Source organism: Cupressus sempervirens, chromosome 2 (assembly GCF_028749045.1).
Source record: "Cupressus sempervirens isolate cs-2001-9-10 chromosome 2, ASM2874904v1, whole genome shotgun sequence".
NCBI lineage: Eukaryota > Viridiplantae > Streptophyta > Pinopsida > Cupressales > Cupressaceae > Cupressus > Cupressus sempervirens.
The window spans coordinates 554,462,186-554,482,411 of record NC_143119.1 but is presented as its reverse complement, the minus strand read 5'-3'; positions in this window follow the sequence as shown (position 1 = coordinate 554,482,411).

The window sequence follows — 20,226 nt, the reverse complement described above, 5'->3', positions numbered from 1 at the left end:
CCACCTCCATTTTTTTCGTAGGACTCATGTCACTGTGCTCGACTTGGTGCCTCGAGTCATGTACATGATCCAAAAGCAGTTAACTTCTTCCTTCTTTGGTTAACACCCAAAGATTTCAACCCGAATCGTGTCAGCAACCCTGACTCAAATCGCCTCGAGCCTTAATCGCCTGCAATTTTTTTGAACCATTCATGTCACCGTGCTTGACTTGATTCTATGCGCCCCAAGTCATGTACGTGATCCAAAAGTGATTAACTCTTTTTCTGGCTAACGGCCAAAGTTTTTGAATCGACTCAGCTACCTCGACTCGAATTGCCTCGAGCCTTAACCGCCTCCATTTTTTTTTTTGGCTCGACTCATGTAACCGCACTCGCCTTGATTTTGAGTGGCCCGAGTCACTTACGTGATCCAAAATCGGGTAACTTTTTCCTTTTTCTTTTTTTTGTCAAGTCCAAAAGTTTTGAACTCGGATAGAGTCGGATGCCCCGACTCGAGTCATCTCCAAATTTTTTGCATGACTCATGTCACCATGCTCGACTTGATTCTAAGTGCCCCGAGCCGTGTACGTGATCCAAAAGCGGTTAACTTTTTCTTTTTGGTTAACGCCAAAATTTTTCAACCCGACCCACCTCGGCAACCTCGACTCGAAGTGCCTCGAGCCTTAATGGCCTCCAATTTTTTTGCACGACTCATGCCACCATCGACTTTTCACTCGAATCATGTCACCCAGGGCACCTCAATGCTACGTGAGCCGAGCCCTGTGCGCGATCCAAAATTGGGTAATATTTTTTTTTGAACTCCCAAAATTTCATTCTTTTTTGCCTTATGGGGCCTATCATGATCTCTTTTTATAAAGAAAATTCTCAAATCGGATCATTTCGGCTACCCTACCTCGAATCTGGCTAGCTAGGCATAACGCCTCGAGTCAGCTCGGCAATACGTGAACTGAAACTTGTGCGTGATCCAAAAGTGGGTAACTTGTTTTTTTTTTTTTTTTTGTAATGCCCAAAATTTAGCACTTTTCGCTATACAGGGCCTCCCATGAATTTTTTTTTTCCCCTTGTCAACCCACTCTGGGGACCCAGTCGGGTCGCCCGAGGCTGGGGCGACGGAGTCAGGTGACCCAAGTTGGGTCGACCTAGGCATGTGATCCTGGCTGGGGACAGCAAGTTGATTCTATAAGTTTGCTTGCCAATTTTGATAGCTAGGTCGGCTCACCAAGTCATCTGACCATGTGGTCTTTGCCAAATCAAGAATTTACTCTTTAAGTCCGCTCACAGCTTGTCAAGCTGGCTCACCAAGATGACTTACCATCTCACCTCACCAGGTCGCCTCTTCTTTAAGACCGCTCACCATGTCGGCTCCCCAAGTCAGCTCACCGAGTCGACTATTCAGGTTGCCTCACCAAGTCGACCCCTTAAGTTCGCTCACCAAGTCAGCTCACCAAGTCGAATCACCTAGTTGTTTTACCACCTTGCCCTAGCAAGTGTGATTGCCAAGTTGCCCCACCGAGTTGCTTCTCTAAGCCCACTCACCATGTCAGCTCACCAAGTCAGTTGTTCAAGTACGTTGCCAAGTCAACTCTTTAAGTTCGCTCACGAGGTCAGCCCGCCCAAGTCACCTCTTTAAGTTCGCTCACCAGGTCGGCCCGCCCAAGTCGCATCAGTGAGCTAACTCGTCAAGTCACCTCACAAAGTTGACTCTTTAAGTGCGCTCACCAAGTCAGCTCACCAAGTTGACTCACCATCTCACCTCGATAAGTTGGCTTGCCGAGTTACCCCACCAAGTCGTCGCCTCTTTAAGCCTGCTCACCGTGTCAGCTCGTCAGGTCGGCTCACCAAGTCGACTAATCAAGTAGGCCCACCAAGTTGCCTCAAGGATAGCTCCTCACCATGTTGACTCTTTGAGCCCGCTCGCCAGGTTGCCTCACCAAGTCGACTCGAGTACGTTGCAAAGTCGACTCTTTAAGTTTACTTGCCAGGTTGACTCGCCAAGTTAGCTCACCATGTCATCTCAATGAACCAACTCGCCGAGTCGCCTCACCACATTGGCTCTCTAATTCCACTCGCCAAGTCGCCCCACCAACTCGCCCCGTTAGGCCCACTCACAACCTCGCCCCGTTAGGCCCACTCTCACCAAGTTGACTCTTTAAGTCTGCTCATCAAGTCAAGCCACCAAGTACTCTCACCAAGTCAAATCTTTGAGTTCGTTCATCAAGTTGCCCCACCAAGTACTCTAACCAAGTCGATTCTTCAAGTGCGTTCATCAAGTTGCCCCACCAAGTACTCTCACCAAGTCGACTCTTCAAGTCCTTTCATCAAGTCACCCCACCAAGTACTCTCACCAAGTCAACTCTTTAGGTCTGTTCATAGAGTCACCCCACCAAGTCGACCCGTCAAGTGCGTTCATCAAGTCATCCCACCAAGTCGACTCTTTAAGTTCATTCATCAAGTCACCCTGCCAGGTCAGCCCACAAATTACTCTCACCAAGTCGACTCTTTAAGTTCGTTCATGAAGTCACTCTGCCAAGTTGGCCCACAAGGTTGACTCTTTAATTTCGTTCATGAAGTCACCCCGCCAGGTCACCCCACCGAGTACTCTCACCAAGTCGACTCTTTAAGTTTTCCCATCAAGTCACCCTGCCAGGTCGGCCCACCAAGTACTCTCACCAGGTCGACTCTTTAGGTTTGTTCATCAAGTCACCCCACCAAGTACTCTCACCAAGTCGACTCTCTAAGTTCGTTCATCAATTCACTCCGCCAGGTCGACCCACCAAGTGCTCTCACCAAGTCGACCCTTTAAGTTCGGTCGTCAAGTCACCCGGCCTGGTCGGCCCACGAAGTACTCTCACAAAGTCGACTCTTTAGGTTCGTTCATCAATTCACCCCGCCAGCTCGACCCACCAAGTGCTCTCACCAAGTCACCCCGCTAGTTCGACCCACCAAGTTGACTCTTTAAGTTCATTCATCAAGTCATGTGACCGTGTCAGCCAACCGAGTACTCTCACCAAGTCGACTCTTTAAGTTTGTTCATCAAGTCACCCGGCCAGGTTGGCCCACCAAGTACTCTCACCAAGTCGACTCTCTAAGTTCGTTCATCAAGTCACCCCGCTAGGTCAGCCCACCAAGTCGAATCTTTAAGTTCGTTCATCAAGTCACCGCACCAAGTACTCTAACCAAGTCGATTCTTCAAGTGCGTTCATCAAGTCACCCGACCAAGTACTCTAACCAAGTCAACTCTTTAACTATGTTCATCAAGTCACCCCACCAAGTACTCTCACCAATTCGACTCTTTAAGTCTGTTCATCAAGTCACCACACCAAGTACTCTCACGAGGTCAACTCTTTAGGACCATTCATCAAGTCACCTCGCCAAGTCAACCCTTGAAGTCCGTTCATCAAGGCACCCCACCAAGTCGACTCTTTAAGTCAGTTCACAAAGTCACCCAACCAGGTCGGCCCACCAAGTACTCTCACCAAGTCGACTCTCTAAGTCTGTTCATCAGGTCACCCCACCGAGTACTCTCACCAAGTCTACTCTTTATGTTCGTTCATCGAGTCACCCCGCAAAGTCGACCCTTTAAGTTCGTTCATCAAGTCACTCGACCAAGTCGACTCTTTAAGTCCTCTCATCAAGTCACCGCACCAAGCTAACTCTTCAAGTTCATTCATCAAGTCACCGGAACAACTACTCTCACCAAGTTGACTCTATAAGTCTATTCATCAAGTCTCCCCACCGGGTCAGCCCACCAAGTCGACTCTTTAAGTCCGTTCATCAGTTCACCTCGCCAAGTACTCTCACCAAGTCAACTCCTTAGGTCCGTTCATCAAGTCACCCCGCCAAGTCAACCCTTTAAGTCCGTTCATCAAGTCGCCCCACCAAGTACTCTCACCAAGTCGACTCTTTAAGTCCTTTCATCAAGTCACCCCACCAAGTTGACTCTTCAAGTCCATTCATCAAGTCACCAGAACAAGTACTCTAACCAAGTCAACTCTTTAAGTCCGTCCATAAAGTCACCCCACCAGGTCGGCCCACCAAGTCGACTCTTTAAGTCTGTTCATCAGTTCACCCTACCAAGTACTCTCACCAAGTCGACTCTTTGAGTTCGTTCATCAAGTCACCCCACCAAGTACTCTAACCAAGTTTATTATTCAAGTGCATTCATCAAGTCGCCCCACCAAGTACTCTCACCAAGTCGATTCTTTAAGTCCTTTCATCAAGTCACCCCACCAAGTACTCTCACCAAGTCAACTTTTTAGGTTTGTTCATAGAGTCACCCCACCAATTTGACCCTTCAAGTGCATTCATCAAGTCACCCCACGAAGTTGACTCTTTAAGTTCATTCATCAAGTCACCCCGCCAGGCCAGCCCACAAATTACTCTCACCAAGTCGACTCTTTAAGTTCGTTCATCAAGTCACCCCACCATGTCGGCCCACCAAGTGGACTCTTTAAGTTCGTTCATGAAGTCACTCTGCCAAGTCAGCCCACAAGGTCGACTCTTTAAGTTCATTCATCAAGTCACCCCGCTAGGTCACCCCACCAAGTACTCTCACCAAGTCGACTCTTTAAGTTTTCCCATCAAGTCACCCCGCCAGGTCGGCCCACCAAGTACTCTCACCAAGTCAACTCCTTAGGTCTGTTCATCAAGTCACCCCGCCAAGTCGACCCTTTAAGTCTGTTCATCAAGTCGCCCCACCAAGTACTCTCACCAAGTCGACTCTTTAAGTCCTTTCATCAAGTCACCCCACCAAGTTGACTCTTCAAGTCCGTTCATCAAGTCACCAGAACAAGTACTCTAACCAAGTTGACTCTTTAAGTCCGTCCATAAAGTCACCCCACCAGGTCGGCCGACCAAGTTGACTCTTTAAGTCTGGTCATCAGTTCACCCCACCAAGTACTCTCACCAAGTCGACTCTTTGAGTCCGTTCATCAAGTCGCCCCACCAAGTACTCTAACCAAGTTGATTCTTTAAGTGCGTTCATCAAGTCGCCCCACCAAGTACTCTCACCAAGTCAACTCTTTAAGTCCTTTCATGAAGTCACCCCACCAAGTACTCTCACCAAGTCAACTCTTTAGGTCCGTTTATAGAGTCACCCCACCAAGTCGACCCTTCAAGTGCATTGATCAAGTCACCCCGCCAAGTCAACCCTTTAAGTCCGTTCATCAAGTCGCCCCACCAAGTACTCTCACCAAGTCGACTCTTTAAGTCCTTTCATCAAGTCACCCCACCAAGTCGACTCTTCAAGTCTGTTCATCAAGTCACCAGAACAAGTACTCTAACCAAGTCGACTCTTTAAGTCTGTTCATCAAGTCACCCCACTAGGTCGGCCCACCAAGTACTCCCAGCAAGTTGACTCTTTAAGTCCGTTCATCAGTTCACCCCGCCAAGTACTCTCACCAAGTTGACTCTTTAAGTCTTCTCATCAAGTCGAGCCACCAAGTACTCTCACCAACTTGACTCTTTGAGTCCGTTCATCAAGTCACCCCACCAAGTACTCTAACCAAGTCGATTGTTCAAGTGCGTTCATCAAGTCACCCCACCAAGTACTCTCACCAAGTCGACTCTTTAAGTCCTTTCATCAAGTCACCCCACTAGGTCGACTGTTTAAGTCCATTCATCAAGTCACTAGAACAAGTACTCTCACCAAGTCGACTCTTTATGTCCCTTCATCAAGTCACCCCACCAGGTACTCCCACCAAGTCGACTCTTTAAGTCTGTTCATCAGTTCACCCCGCCAAGTACTCTCACCAAGTGGACTCTTTGAGTCTGCTCATCAAGTCGAACCACCAAGTACTCTCACCAAGTCGACTCTTTGAGTCCGTTCATCAGGTCACCCCACCAAGTGCTCTCACCGAGTCAACTCTTTGGGTCCGTTCACCAAGTCACCCCACCAAGTTGACCCTTTAAGTTCTTTCATCAACTCACCCCACCAAGTACTCTCACCAAGTCAACTCTTTAAGTCCTTTCATCAAGTGACCCCACCAAGTCGACTCTTTAAGTCCGTTCATCAAGTCAAGCCACCATTTCGGCCAACCAAGTACTCCCACCAAGTCGATTCTTTAAGTCCGTTCATTAGTTCACCCCACCAAGTACTCTCACCAAGTGGACTCTTTAAGTCTGCTCATCAAGTCGAGCCACCAAGTGCTCTCAGCAAGTCGAATCTTTGAGTCCGTTCATCAATTCACCCCACCAAGTACTCTAACCAAGTCAATTCTTCAAGTTCGCTCATCAAGTCACCCCACCAAGTACTCTCACCAAGTTGACTCTTTAAGTCTGTTCATCAAGTCGCCTCGACAAGTACTCTCACCAAGTCAACTCTTTAGGTCTGTCCATAGAGTCACCCCACCAAGTCGACCCTTCAAGTGCATTCATCAAGTCACCCCACCAAGTCGACTCTTTAAGTTCATTCATCAAGTCACCCAGCCAGGTCAGCCCACAAATTACTCTCACCAAGTCGACTCTTTAAGTTCGTTCATCAAGTCACCCTGCCAGGTCGGCCCACCAAGTGGACTCTTTAAGTTCGTTCATGAAGTCACTCTACCAAGTCAGCCCGCAAGGTTGACTCTTTAAGTTCGTTCATCAAGTCACCCCACCAGGTCACCCCACCAAGTACTCCCACCAAGTCGACTCTTTAAGTTGGCTCATCAAGTCACCCCGCTAGGTCGGCCCACCAAGTACTCTAACCAGGTTGACTCTGTAGGTTTGTTCATCAAGTCACCCCACCAAGTACTCTCACAAAGTTGACTCTCTAAGTTCATTCATCAAGTCCCTCCGCCAGGTCGGTCCACCAAGTACACTCACCAAGTCGACCCTTTAAGTTCGGTCATCAAGTCACCCTGCCAGGTCGGCCCACCAAGTACTCTCACAAAGTCGACTCTTTAGGTTCGTTCATCAATTCACCCCGCCAGCTCGGCCCACCAAGTTCTCTCACCAAGTTGACTCTTTAAGTTCGTTCATCAAGTCACCCTGCCAGTTCGACCTACCAAGCACTCTCGCAAAGTCAACTCTCTAAGTTCGTTCATCGAGTCACCCTGCCAGGTCAGCCAACCAAGTACTCTCACCAAGTCATCCCGCTAGTTTGACCTATCAAGTCAACTCTTTAAGTTCATTCATCAAGTCGCCCGGCCAAGTCGGCCCACCAAGTTGACTCTTTAAGTTTGTTCATCAAGTCACGTGACCAGGGCAGCCCACCAAGTACTCTCACCAAGTCTACTCTTTAAGTTAGTTCATCAAGTCACCTTGCCAGGTCGGCCCACCAAGTACTCTCACCAACTTGAGTCTTTAATTTTGTTCATCAAGTCACCCTGCCAGGTCGGCCCACCAAGTCGACTCTTTAAGTTCGTAAAATGGGTACCTGAGCCATTCTACTTGAGTCATAATTCTGAAATTGGGTAGCTTTCGATATAAAATGGTCATCGAGCCATTCTAGTCGGTCTCCAAAAATTGATCAATTTACCCCCTTGACTGATGCAATCAAATCACCTAACCAATGCCAATCTTTGTCTCTGTTGACAACCTCATGAAAAATGGGGTCGTGGATGGCTATTCGGTCACATTTTTCATTGAATTGGGTTTTAAGGTACTTGTGCACTGAATGTACATTTCTGATGTAGAGTAAGGCTTGCACTAATGGCTTATATAGGGGAGGTAGTGTGCTTGAAAAATGGTGGGCGAGCCAGCCTGGCCGAGCCGATCTGGGCGAGTCATGCTGGCCGACCCGATCTGGCCGAGCCGTTCTGGCTGAGCCATGCTGGCCGAGCCGATCTGGGCGAGCCATGCTGGCTAAGCCGATCTGGGCGAGCTCCAAAAATGGTGTCATGGATGGCTGTTTGGTCACATTTTTCATTGAATTGGGTTTTAAGGTACTTGTGCACTGAATGTACATTTCTGATGTAGAGTAAGGCTTGCACTAATAGCTTATATAGGGGAGGTAGTGTGCTTGAAAAATGGTGGGCAAGCCAACCTGGCCGAGCCGATCTGGGTGAGCCATGCTGGTCGACCCGATCTGGGCGAGCTGTTCTGGCTGAGCCATGCTAGGCGAGATGATTTGGGCAAGCCATTCTGGCCGACCCATTCTGGGTGAGCCATTCTGGCCGAGCCGATCTGGGTGAGCCATGCTGGCCGACTCGATCTGGCCGAGCTCCAAAAATGGTGTCGTGGATGGTTGTTTGGTCACATTTTTCATTGAATTGGATTTTTAAGGGAGTTGTCCGTGCTATCGCAGATTTCTAATGCAGAGCGACCCTTGCACTAATAGCTTATATAGGAGAGGTTGTTGCCACGAGCCTCTCCCATGCCCCTTTCATTGATTCAACATTGGTGTCTAGGCAGATCGGATTGTTGGGTTTTCAAACGGTGTATGCTGATGTTGAATCAATGAAAGGGGCATGAAGCGATCTCAGTGCTTTTCCTTGGCTCTCCTTTAGATCATGTTTTTCGATGACTACATTTTGGAAAAGGTGAGGCAGCGGTTGCCGATCCATGGCATGTCTTTTTGGTGATTTTAAAACCTGATCTAAACGTGAACCTTTGTCTAGCACTCCAGCATTGCTTGGTATAATGGCAATTTGCTATTATGGGTGCTCGGCGCTCTAGCAATTTGTCATGGTGTACTTATTGCGGCTACATGGGAGCTTTAATATCGAAAGCTCTTAGCAAAAAATGGTGGCCAAGCCATGCTGGCCGACCTGATCTGGGCGAGCCATGCTGGCCGACCCGATCTGGCTTAGCCATTTTCGTCGACCCAATCTGTCTCTTCTTTCTCACTCCATCGGCACAAATTTGGGAGTTGTTCGACAGCGGTTGTCATTCCAATGTGTCATTGCAGTGATCTGGAGAGCGATGCTAAGGGTGGGAGCTTGCGTCTAGCATTTGGGGATGTTTGTGCAAGCAAGTAGTGGAGCTTCTCTTATCAGAAACTCTCCATGGCCTTTGAATATAGACCCAGTGCCGATGATATCGATGGATACGGGCCTTGGATTCTAAATTTGTTCAGCTAACATCAGTTTTTGTGAGAGAAGGGTACGAAAGCACTTCCCGATTGCTACGCGGGAGCTCCCTAAGATTGCCTCTGTGCCAACTCGATCAGCACAACATTGGGAATGGTTCGACAGTGGTTGTCATTCCAATTTGTCATCGGGATGTCTTGGAACGCGGCCTTTCAAGGGCGAGATCGCGTCTAGCACTTGGATTGTGCATTGTCACAAGTGAATGGGGAGATCTCTTTGTGAATGGCAGCATGGCGATTGCAAGAGAAAATTGACTTAGTAGTCGGAGCATTGGCCTCGGGCCATTGTGACGGCCTTGCAATTTCTCTATAATTGCAACCTATGTTTGCACAGTAGCAGAGTTTGCATGTAAGATTGGCCTTTGTTCTTGACAGTTCCAAGTACTCTCACCAAGTCACCAAGTCACCATGCTCCCTGAGCCGATCTGGGCGAGCCATGCTGGTCGAGCCAATCTGGGTGAGCCATGCTGGCCGAGCCATTCTGGGCGAGCTCCAAAAACGGTGTCGTGGATGGCTGTTTGGTCACATTTTTCATTGAATTGGATTTTTAAGGGAGTTGTCCGTGCTATCGCAGATTTCTAATGTAGAGTGAGCCTCACACTAATAGCTTATATAGGAGAGGTTGTTGCCGCAAGCCTCTCCCATGCCTCTTTCATTGATTCAACATTGGTGTCTAGGCGGATCGGATTGTTGGGTTTTCAAACGGTGTATGCTGATGTTGAATCAATGAAAGGGGCATGAAGCAATCTTGGTGCTTTTCCTCGGCTCTCCTTTAGATCATGTTTTTCGATGACTCAATTTTGGGAAAGGTGAGGCAGCGATTGCCAATCCATGGCGTGTCTTTTTGGTGATTTTAAAATTTGATCTAAATGTGAACCCTTGTCTAGCACTCCGGCGTCGCTTGGTATAATGGAAATTTGCTATGGGTGCTCGGCACTCTAGCAATTTGTCATGGTGTACTTATCGCGGCTACATGGGAGCTTTAATATCAAAAGCTCTTGGAAAAAAATGGTGGCCGAGCCATGCTGGCCGACCCGATCTGGTTTAGCCGCTTTTGTCGACCCAATTTGGCTCTTCTTTCTCACTCCATCGGCACAAATTTGGGAGTTGTTCGACAGCAGTTGTCGTTCCAATGTGTCATTGCAGTGATCTGGAGAGCGATGCTAAGGGAGGGAGCTTGCGTCTAGCATTTGGGGATGTTTGTGCAAGCGAGCAGTGGAGCTTCTCTTATCGGAACCTCTCCGTGGCCTTTGAGTATAGACCCAGTGCCGACGATATCGATGGATACGAGCCTCGAATTCTAAATTTGTTCAGCTAGCATTGGTTTTTGTGAGAGAAGGGTACAAAAGAACTTACCGATTGCTACACGGGAGCTCCCTAAGATCGCCTCTATGCCAACTCGATTGGCACAATATTGGGAATGGTTTGACAGTGGTTGTCGTTCCAATGTGTCATCGGGATGTCTTGGAACGCGGGCTTTCAAGGGAAAGCTTGCGTCTAGCAGTTGGATTGTGCGTCATCACAAGTGAATGGGGAGATCTCTCTATGAACGGCGGCATGGCGATTGCAAGAGAAAATTGACTTAGTAGTCAGAGCATTGGCCTCGGGCCATTGTGACAGCCTTGCAATTTCTCTATAATTGCAACCTATGTTTGCGCAGCAGCAGAGTTTGCATGTAAGATTTTCCTTTGTTCTTGACAGTTCTAGGTACTCTCACCAAGTCACCAAGTCACCATGTTGGCCGAGCCATTCTGGGCGAGCCATGCTGGTTGAGCCGTTCTGGGCGAGACATGATGGCCAAGCCGTTCTGGGCGAGCTCCAAAAATGGTGTCGTGGATGGTTGTTTGGTCACATTTTTCATTGAATTGGATTTTTAAGGGAGTTGTCCGTGCAATCGCAGATTTCTAATGCAGAGCTAGCCTCGCACTAATAGCTTATATAGGAGAGGTTGTTTCCGCGAGCCTCTCCCATGCCCCTTTCATTGATTCAACATTGGTGTCTAGGCAGATAGGATTGTTGGGTTTTCAAACGGTGTATGCTGATGTTGAATCAATGAAAGGGGCATGAAGCGATCTCAGTGCTTTTCCTCGGCTCTCCTTTAGATCATGTTTTCTGATGACTCAATTTTGGAAAAGGTGAGGGAGCGGTTGCCGATCCATGGCGTGTCTTTTTGGCGCTCTAGCAATTTGTCATGGTGTACTTATCGCGGCCACATGGGAGCTTTAATATCGAAAGGTCTCGGTGAAAAATGGTCGCCGAGCCATGCTGGCCGACCCGATCTGGCTTAGCCATTTTCGTCGACCCGATCTCGCTCTTGTTTCTCTCACTCCATCGGCACAAATTTGGGAGTTGTTCGACAGCGGTTGTCATTCCAATGTGTCATTGTGGTGATCTGGAGAGCGATGCTAAGGGCGAGAGCTTGCGTCTAGCATTTGGGGATGTTTGTGCATGCGAGCAGTGGAGCTTCTCTTATCAGAACCTCTCCGTGGCCTTTGAATATAGACCCAGTGCTAATGATATCGACCCAATAGAATTGGTGCTGGTGTTCGAGAAAGACACATTATTCAGATTTGGAATATTGGCACCAGCATCGTTTCTATTGGGAGGGCCGTGAAGCCATCCCGATTTTGCTATGCGAGGGCTCTCTTCCCAGAGTCGTTCTCTTTGCAACAACTTCTTTGGAAAAAAAATTTTGGAATGGTTCGGCAACAGTTGTCATTCCAATGGTGCCATTGTGGTGGTGTCCTGGGCCGCGATCTGAAGGGCAAGCCGTCGTCTAGCAGTTGGGTTGTGCATCATGGGTGACAAGGGAGCCTTTGTAATTGGAAGCTCCCCGTGACCATTCAATGAGAAGAGCCATTGCTTGTGTGAGCAAGGATGAATGCAGCCTCAGATTCCAAATGAAATCAATGACATCGGATCTCTATATAAGAGCGGAATGAAGCAGCATCCCGTTTGCTATGTGCGGCTCCCCAAAGTTGCTCGTCTTTCTCACTCCACTGGCACAAATTCGAGGGTTGTTTGACAGTGATTGTCATTCCAATGTGTCATTGCGGCGATTTGGAGAGCAATGCTAAGGGTGGGAGCTTGTGTCTAGCATTTGGGATGTTTGTGCGAGCGAGTAGGGGAGCTTCTCTTATCGAAACCTCTCCGTGGGCTTTGAATATATAGACCCAGTGCCGACGATATCGATGGATACGAGCCTTGGATTCTAAATTTGTTCACAGCTAACATATTGGTTTTTGTGAGGGATGGGTACGAAAGCACATCCCGATTTCTACGCGGGAGCTCCCTAAGGTCGCCTCTGTGCCAACTCGATCGGCACAACATTGGGAATGGTTCAACAGCGGTTGTCGTTCCAATGTGTCATCGGGGGATGTCTTGGAAAGTGGCCTTTCAAGGGTGAGCTCGCGTCTAGCACTTGGATTGTGCATCATGTCACAAGTGAATGGGGAGATCTCTCTATGAATGGTGGCATGGTGATTGCAAGAGAAAATTGACTTAGCCAGAGCATTGGCCTCGGGCCACTATGATGGCCTTGCAATTTCTCTTTAATTGCAACCTATGTTTGCGCAGTAGTAGAGTTTGCAAGTAAGATGGGCCTTGTTCTTGAGAGTTCCAGGAGATGACCTCCAGAACTTTTGGATTGGGCCCCTTCAAGGTGAAATTCATCTAGTTGATCGGATGAGCTCGATGACCATTTTAGTCGATTGGCTCCATGAATTCACATCTCCTAACCGATGACAATCTTTTGCTCCTTAGACGACCTCATAAAAAATTGGGTCGTGGATGGCTGTTTGGTCAGAATTTTCAACGATTTGGATTATTAAGGCAGATGTTAGTGTGTTCACTAATTTCTAATGCAGAGCGAGCCTCACAATAATAGCTTATATAGGAGAGGTTGTTGCCGCAAGCCTCTCCCATGCCCCTCTCATTGATTCAATGCTGGTGTCAAGGCGGATGGAAATGTCAGATTTTGAAATGGTGGACGCCGACGTTGAATCAATTGGAGGGGCATGAAGCCCACCCTCGAGATGCTATTCCTCGACTCTCCTTTAGATCATGTTTCCTTGTCACTCAGCCAGTGCAATTTCAGAAAAAGGTTTGGCAGCGGTTGCCAGCCCTCACCGCGTCTACTTGGTTATTTTAAAACTTGATCTAAAATGGGAGCCCTCGTCTAGCAACTCTGTCCGGTGTTGCTCGGGTATTGCATGAATTTTTTCTATCGGTGCGAATCCCCCAATGAATGCCTATGCTTGGACCCTCTCTTAGATCACCTTCTTCGATCACTCGACCGACGCAATTACAGAAGAGACTTGGCAGTGGTTGCCATTCTACAGCGCGTCTGTTCTGTGATTTTGAAGTTGATCTTAATGGCGAGCCCTTGTCTCTAGCCATGAGGTGGGGTGCTTGGTGCTCTAGAAAATATTTTTTGCATGCCTATCGCGGCTACAATGGGAGGCTTTGATAACAAAAGCTCTCGGCGACCCTCCCCAATAGAATCGGTGCTGGTGTTTGAGAAAGACACGTTATTCAGATTTGGAATATTGGCACCAGCATCGTTTCTATTGGAAGGGCCATGAAGCCATCCCGATTTTTCTATGCGAGTGCTCTCTCCCCAGAGTGGTTCTCTTCACAACAACTTCTTTGGCACAAAATTTTCGGAATGGTTTGGCAGCAGTTGTCATTCCCAATGGTGCCATTGTGGTGGTTTCCTAGGCAATGATCTGAAGGGCGAGCCGTTGTCTAGCAGTTGGGCTGTGCATCACGAGTGATAAGGGAGCCTTTGTAATCGGAAGCTCCCCGTGGCCATTCGATGAGAAGAGCCATTTCTTGTGTGAGCAAGGACAAATGCAGCCTCGGATTCCAAATGAAATCAATGACATTGGATCTATATATAAGAGCGGAATGAAGCAGCACAGCCCGTGTGCTATGTGCGGCTCCCCAAAGTTTCTCTTCTTTGTCACTCCATTGTGCGTCGCGTCACAAGTGAATGGGGAGATCTCTCTATGAACGGCGACATGGTGATTTCAAGAGAAAATTGACTTAGTCAGAGCATTGGCCTCGGGCCATTGTGACGGCCTCGCAATTTCTCTTTAATTGCAACCTATGTTTGCGCAGTAGTAGAGTTTTCATGTAAGATGGGCCTTGTTCTCCAGAGTTCTAGGAGATGACCTTCGGAACTTTTGGATTGGGCCCCCTTCAAGGTGAAATTCATCTAGTTGATCGGATAAGCTCGATGACCATTTCAGTCCCTTGGCTCCATGAACTCGCATCTCCTAACTAATGACAATCTTTTGCTCCTCTGTCGACCTCATAAAAAATTGGTTCGTGAATGGCTGTTTGGTCAGAATTTTAAAGGATTTGGATTTTTAAGGCAGTTGTCGGTGTGTTCACTAATTTCTAGTGCAGAGCGAGCCTTGCTCTAATAGCTTATATAGGAGAGGTGGTTGCCGTGAGCCTCTCCCGTGCCCCTCTCATTGATTCAACGCCGGTGTCAAGGCGAATGGATATGTTAGTTTTTGAAATGGTGGACACCGACGTTGAATCAATTAGAGGGGTATGAAGCCCACCCTCAATGTGCTATTCCTTGACTCTCCTTTAGATCATTTTTTCTTGTCACTCAACTGGTGCAATTTTGGAAAAACGTTTGGCATCGGTAGCCAACCCTCACCACATCTACTTGGTGATTTTAAAATATGATCTAAAATGGGAGCCATCGTCTAGCACCTCCGTCCGATGTTGCTTGGGTATTGCATAAATTTATGCCATTGGCGTGAATCTTCCAATGAATGCCTACACTTGGAAACTCTCTTAGATCACCTTCTTCGATCACTCAACTGACGCAACTACAGAAGAGACTTGGCAGCAGTTGCCATTCTACACCGCGTCTATTCTGCGATTTCAAAGTTGATCTAATGGCGAGCCCTTGTGTATAGCCATGAGGTGGGTGCTTGGCACTCTAGAAAAAAATTTTGCGTGCCTATCGCAGCTACAATTGGAGAGGTGGTTGCCGCAAGCCTCTCTCGTGCCCCCCTCATTGATTCAACTTCGTTGTCAGGGTAGATGGATATGTCGGATTTTGAAATGGTGGACGCCGATGTTGAATCAATTAGAGGGGCATGAAGCCCACCCTCAAGGGTGCTATTCCTGGACTCTCCTTTAGATCATGTTTTCTTGTCACTCAGCTGGCGCAATTTCGAAAAAAGGTTTGGCAGCGGTTGCCAGCCCTCACCGTGTCTACTTGGTAATTTTATCACCGCGTCTACTTGGTAATTTTAAGACTTGATCTAAAACGGGAGCCCCCGTCTAGCACCTCCGTCCGGTGTTGCTCGGGTATTGCATAAATTTTTTCCATCGGCGCAAATCCCCCAATGAATGCCTATGCTTGGACCCTCTCTTAGATCACCTTCTTCGATCACTCGACTGACGCAATTACGAAAGAGACTTGGCAGCGGTTGCCATTCTACACCGCGTCTGTTCTGCGATTTCGAAGTTGATCTAATGGCGAGCCCTTGTCTATAGCCAGGAGGTGGGTGCTTGGCGCTCTAGCAAAAAAAATTTTGCATTCCTATCGCGGCTACAATGGGAGAGGTGGTTGCCACGAGCCTCTCCCGTGCCCCCCTCATTGATTCAACATTGCTATCAGGGCAGATGGATATGTCAGATTTTGAAACGGTGGACGCCGACGTTGAATCAATTAGAGGGGCATGAAGCCCACCCTCGAGGGTGCTATTCCTGGACTCTCCTTTAGATCATGTTTTCTTGTCACTCAGCTGGAACAATTTCAGAAAAAGGTTTGGCAGCGGTTGCCAGCCCTGACCGCGTCTACTTGGTGATTTTAAGACTTGATCTAAAATGGGAGTCCTCCTCTAGCACCTTCGTCCGGTGTTGCTCGGGTATTGCATAAATTTTTGCCATCGGCGCGAATCCCCCAATTAATGCGTACGCTTGGACCCTCTCTTAGATCACCTTCTTCGATCACTAGTCTGACGCAATTATGGAAGAGACTTGGCAGCGGTTGCCATTCTACACCGTGTCTATTCTACAATTACGAAGTTGATCTAATGGTGAGCCGTTGTCTATAGCCATGAGGTGGGTGCTTGGTGCTCTAGAAAAAAAAATTTTGCATGCCTATCACAGCTACAATGGGAGAGGTGGTTGCCACGAGCCTCTCTCGTGCCCCCCTCATTGATTCAACGCTACTATCAGGGTGGATAGATATGTCAAATTTTGAAATGGTGGACCCTAACGTTGAATCAATTAGAGGGGCATGAAGCCCACCCTCGAGGGTGCTATTCCTTGACTCTCCTTTAGATCATGTTTTCTTGTCACTCAGCTGGCACAATTTTGGAAAAAGGTTTGGCAGCGGTTGCCAGCCCTCACCGCGTATACTTGGCGATTTTAAGACTTGATCTAAAATGGGAGCCCTCGTCTAGCACCTTCGTCCGGTGTTGCTCGGGTATTGCATAAATTTTTGCTATCGGCGCGAATCCCCCAACGAATGCCCTACCCTTGGACCCTCTCTTAGATCACCTTCTTCAATCACTCGACCGATGCAATTACAAAAGAGACTTGGTAGCGGTTGCCATTCTACAGTGCGTCTGTTCTGCGATTTCAAAGTTGATCTAATGGCGAGCCCTTGTCTAGCCATGACATAGGTGCTTGGGGCTCTAGCAATTTTTTTCGTGCCTATCGCGGCAACAATGGGAGAGGTGGTTGACGCGAGCCTCTCTCGTGCCCCCCTCATTGATTCAACGCCGGTGTCAGGGCGGATGGATATGTCAGATTTTGAAATGGTGGACACCGACGTTGAATCAATTAGAGGGGCATGAGGCCCACCCTCGAGGTACTATTCCTTGACTCTCCTTTAGATCTTGTTTTGTTGTCACTCAGCTGGCACAATTTCAGAAAAAGGTTTGGTAGCGGTTGCCAGCCCTTACTGCGTCTACCTGGTGATTTTAAAACCTGATCTAAAATGGGAGCCCTCGTCTAGCACCTCCATCCGGTGTTGCTCGAGTATTGCATAAATTTTTGCTATCGGCGTGAATCCACCAACGAATCCCTAGCCTTGGACTCTCTCTTAGATCACCTTCTTTGATCACTCGATCGACGTAATTATGTAAGAGGCTTGGCAATGGTTGCCATTCCACAGCACGTCTGTTCAGCGATTTTGAAGTTGATCTAATCGCGAACCCTTGTCTAGCCATGCAGTGGGGTGCTTGGGGCTCTAGCAATTTTTTGTGTGCCTATCGCGGCTACAATGGGAGCTTTGATAACAAAAGCTTTCGGTGACCCTCCCCCAATAGAATCAGTGCTGGTGTTCGAAAAAGACACGTTATTAGGATTTGGAATACTAGCACCAGCATCGTTTCTATTGGGAGGGTCGTGAAGCCATCCCGATTTTGCTATGCGAGGGCTCTCTCCCCAGAGTCATTCTCTACGCAACAAATTCTTTGGCACAAAATTTTTAGAATGGCTCAGCAGCGGTTGTCATTCCAATGGTGCTATTGTGGTGGTTGCCTGGGCAGCAATCTGAAGGGCAAGCCATCATCTAGCAGTTGGGCTGCGCATCACGAGTGACAAGGGAGCCTATGTTATCAGAAGCTCCCTGTGGCCATTCGATTAGAAGAGCCATTGCTTGTGTGAGCAAGGATGAATGCAGCCTCGGATTCCAAATGAAATCAACGACGTCGAATCTATATAAGAGCGGAATGAAGCAGCAGCAGCCTGTTTGCTATGCGTGGCTCCCCAAAGTTGCTCTTCTTTCTCACTCCATTGCCACAATTTTGGGAGTTGTTCGGCAGTGGTTGTCGTTCCAATGTGTCATTGTGGTGATCTAGAGAGCGATGCTCTAAGGGCAAGAGCTTGTGTCTAGAATTTGGGATGTTTGTGCGAGCGAGCAGGGGAGCTTCTCTTATGAGAACCTCTCCGTGGCCTTTGTATATAGACCCAGTGGCGACGATATCGATGGATGCGAGCCCTTGGATTCCAAATTTGTTCATAACTAAGATTGGTTTTTGTGAGAGATGGGCACGAAAGCACATCCCAATTGCTATGCGGGAGCTCCCTAAGGTCGCCTCTATGCCAACTCGATCGGCACAACATTGGGAATGGTTCGATAGCAGTTGTCATTCCAATGTATCATCGGGGGATGTCTTGGAAAGTGGTCTTTCTTTCAAGGGCGAGCTCGCGTCTAGCACTTGGATTGTGCGTCGCATCACAAGTGAATGGGGAGATCTCTTTGTGAATGGCGGCATGGTGATTGCAAGAGAAAATTGACTTAGTCGGAGCATTGGCCTCGGGCCATTGTGACGGCCTCGCAATTTCTCTTTAATTGCAACCTATGTTTGCGCAGTAGCAGAGTTTGCATGTAAGATGGGCCTTGTTCTCGAGAGTTCTAGGAGATGACCTCCAGAAATTTTGGATTGGGCCCCCTTCAAGGTGAAATTCATCCAATTAATTGGATGATCTTGATGACCATTTCAGTCCCTTGGCTCCATGAACTCACAAAAAGTTGGCTCCATGACAATCTTTTGCTCCTCTGCCGACCTCATAAAAAATTGGGTCGTGAATGGCTGTTTGGTCAGAATTTTCAAGGATTTGGATTTTTAAGGCAGTTGTCGGTGTGTTTGCGAATTTCTAATGGAGAGCGAGCCTCACACTAATAGCTTATATAGGAGAGGTGGTTTCCACGAGCCTCTCCTGTGCCCCTCTCATTGATTCAACGCAGTTGTCAAGGTGGATAGATATGTCAGATTTTGAAATGATGGACACCGATGTTGAATCAATTAGAGGGGCATGAAGCCCACCCTCAATGTGCTATTCCTTGACTCTCCTTTAGATCATGTTTTCTTGTCACTCAGTTGGCGCAATTTCAGAAAAAAGTTTGGCAGCGGTTGCCAGCACTCACCACGTCTACTCGGTGATTTTAAAACTCGATCTAAAATGGGAGCCCTCGTCTAGCACCTCCGTCCAGTGTTGCTTGGGTATTGCATAAATTTATGCCATTGGCATAAATCCCCCAATGAATGCCTATGCTTGGACCCTCTCTTAGATCACCTTCTTCGATCACTCGACCGATGCAACTACAAAAGAGACTTGGCAGCGGTTGTCGATCTACACCACGTCTGTTCTGCGATTTCGAAGTTGATCTAATGGTGAGCCCTTGTCTCTAGCCATGAGGTGGGTGCTTGGCACTCTAGAAAATTTTTTTGCATGCCTATCGCGGCTACAATGGGAGAGGTAGTTGCTGCGAGCCTCTCCCGTGCCCCCCTCATTGATTCAACGCCATTGTCAGGGCGGATGGATATGTTAGATTTTGAAACAGTGGACGCCAACGTTGAATCAATTAGAGGGGCATGAAGACCACCCTCGAGGGTGCTATTCTTGGACTCTCCTTTAGATCATGTTTTCTTGTCACTCAATTGGCGCAATTTCGGAAAAAGGTTTGGCAGCGGTTGCCAGCCCTCACCGCGTCTACTTGCTGATTTTAAAACTTGATCTAAAATGGGAGCCCTCGTCTAGCACCTCCATCTAGTGTTGCTCGAGTATTGGATAAATTTATGCCATCGGCGCGAATCCCCCAATGAATGCCTAATGCTTGGACCCTCTCTTAGATCACCTTCTACGATCACTCGACCGACGCAATTACGGAGGAGACTTGGCAGCGGTTGCCATTCTACACCGCATCTGTTCTGCAATTTCGAAGTTGATCCTAATGGCGAGCCCTTGTCTATAGCAATGAGGTGGGTGCTTGGCACTCTAGAAAATTTTTTTGCATGCCTATTGCGGCTACAATGGGAGAGGTGGTTGTCGCGAGCCTCTCCCGTGCCCCCCTCATTGATTCAACGCCATTGTCAAGGTGGATGGATATGTCATATTTTGAAATAGTGGATGCCGACGTTGAATCAATTAGAGGGGCATGAAGCCCACCCTCAAGGGTGCTATTCCTGGACTCTCCTTTAGATCATGTTTTCTTGTCACTCAGCTGGCACAAGTTCCCAAAAAGGTTTGGCAACAGTTTCCAGCCCTCACCGCGTCTACTTGGTGATTTTAAAGCTCGATCTAAAATGGGAGCCCTCGTCTAGCACCTTCGTCCGGTGTTGCTCGGGTATTGCATAAATTTATGCCATCGGCGCGAATCCCCCAATGAATGCCTAATGCTTGGACCCTCTCTTAGATCACCTTCTTCGATCACTCGACCGACGCAATTAT